A 2,391-nucleotide genomic window follows, 5' to 3' on the forward strand; every position below is an offset into this window, starting at 1 on the left:
GGGGGGGGGGAGTTGTTGTTTGTAGGATTTTCTTTTAAGTGAATGTGGAAACCTGTTTTCAAAACCTACCATCTCGAGTCTTTGTGATACACAGATAACTTTTCCCAAGCACTCCCATACAACTACAAAGACTAAACACTTGCTTTAACAGCAGCTGTGCTCCTGGTGCAATCTCTTATTTCTAGCAGATGTGGTTTTAGGAAAAATACCAAGTTTTCTTAAGAATCTTAAGAAAAGCAGCAATACTAGAAGAGTTGAAGGCTTCTTCAAAAGCTAACGTTATCTTCAGCTGGAGCTGTATCACCATTGAACTTGCCAGCAAGTAGCTGAAGTGACTAGACACTACAGGATACTGTCAAAAGCAATAGTAAAATTCCATGCATCAGAGCTTGCTTCAGCACATGGTCTGTATCTACACACTGTGGTGTTAAAAAGTGTGACACATTACGACGTTTCTGCTCCTTTCCTTGATGGGGGACTGTGCAGACAGATAGAAGGACATTCCAAAACCTTCCCTAAGAGGACACTGTGAGATAACAAAGTTATATGAGAATTCCTCAAAACCCAGCTTGCATATCTCTCAAAGCTCCCTCCTTTTCCAAATTCAACTCCTGAAGTGAGCGCTACTTCAATATTTATACAAGGTAGATCTTTTAAAATAATTAAGCAGAGTATGACTGCAGCATAGCTGATTGCAGAGCAGATAAGGCAGATAGAGAAATAATTCGGGAAAGACATTTTTCAGTACTTGTAAAATACTGCAAATATATTTAGGCAAAAAAGGGGACAATTGGGACTAACCTCCTGAATTTTTATGATGTCCCATGAAAATAAAGAAGATTAAGAAGAGACTTCTTGAAATTCAAAAACCAACTGCCTGATTAACTTTCTTCCTTAAATTAACTTCCACAAATAAAAAAAAAATCTCCCTATTGAGTCAGTAACCACTAATTTGGCATTCACGCGTGCACTTCTAGGTACTGTTTGGAAACAAAGCTTGTAAATACAGAAAGGTCTCTCTAAATAATGAAAAAAAACCAACTAAGGCTTACGCATAGGATATTTAGCATTTCATTTACTCATCCGCGCATACAGATGCGGAAGTCTTCTGAACGCCTCAGGCCTAGTTATTTTTCTACAGATATTCACAGAATCATAGAATGGTTTTGGTTGGAAGCGACCTTAAAGATCATCTAGTTCCACCTGCCCGTGCCGTGGGCAGGGACACCTTCCACTAGATCAGGCTGCTCAAAGCACTACACAGCCTGGCCTTGAACACTGCCAGGGAAGGGGCATCCACAGCTTCTCTGTGCAACCTGTTCCAGTATCTCACCTCCATTAGAGTAAAGAATTTCTTCCTAATATCTAATCTAAATCCACTCTCTTTCAGTTTAAAACTGTTACCCCACATCTCATCACTACATTCCCTGATAAAGAGTCCCTCCCCATCTTTCTTAGAAGCCCTCTTTATGTACTGGAAGGCTGCTTTTAAGGTCTCCCTGGAGACTTCACGCAGGGACATAGGGATGTAAAGCAACTGTGCTTTGAAGCATAGGAAAAATACCATGAGGTGTTCAAAGAGGAAAAATTATGCACTAAGAAGTGGACATCTTTATGGTGTGCTGTGCCACCAACACATTATCTCTGCCAGCACATCTGGCCCTGGTTATTCTGATACCCACACATTCAAGCGGAGTAAGTTAGTTCTTGGCTTTAAATCAATAGATTTTCCTGATTGCAACAGGATTAGATCTTGAACTGAGTTGAGGATAAATTCAGCTCCCTATGTAGCCTTTACATCCCTGCCATTATCAGTGCCTGCAAACGCACAGCTCTTCTAAACGAGGCTTCCATTTCTACAGCCTCTCATCACCACAAAATATATGGAAAGCCAAATTTTAATTCACCATGTAATACATATATATATACACTGCATTTTACATAAACACTGACACCATTTTTATGACAATCCAAGTGGACTCCAAGGCAATTCTGCAGCCCATTTCAGCTGGTGACTAAAACTCTGGAATAACGCATTCCTGAGAGCTGCTCTGTTGGAGGGCTCAGTCACGCAGCATTTTTGTCTTGCGATGCTTTCTGACATGACACAGATCTTATGGCTTTTGGGAACTGATGGGAATACTCAGGGTTGTGCAGAAGTCAACCTTTCAAGAGCGTACCAAAGCTCTGTTACAGTACAGCACTGAAGACGACCCAACCAAACCAAAGACCAGAAGTTACAGCAATGACAGCTTACATGACGCAGTCAGGCCAAGCAGACACACTGGAGGGTATTAATGCATCTAATCCAGCACTTATTTCAGGTAACAAATCAGGAGGCTGGGTTCCTTCAGTTCTCAGTATAGGTAATGGTAAGGGACAGACGCTCTT

At 41.2% G+C, this 2,391-nt stretch overlaps 1 protein-coding gene across 1 annotated transcript in view; it reads right to left on the reverse strand.

The window, feature by feature from the left end:
* The window catches only part of LOC104491270 (ephrin type-A receptor 5-like), a gene marked incomplete at its 5' end in the record, with an annotated part of 101,183 nt that overhangs the window by 98,146 nt on the left and 646 nt on the right, over window positions 1-2,391 (reverse strand). The window lies entirely within an intron of this gene.

The sequence above is a fragment of the Buceros rhinoceros genome, unplaced genomic scaffold, assembly GCF_000710305.1.
Source record: "Buceros rhinoceros silvestris isolate BGI_N320 unplaced genomic scaffold, ASM71030v1 scaffold5063, whole genome shotgun sequence".
NCBI classification, from domain to species: Eukaryota; Metazoa; Chordata; class Aves; order Bucerotiformes; family Bucerotidae; genus Buceros; species Buceros rhinoceros.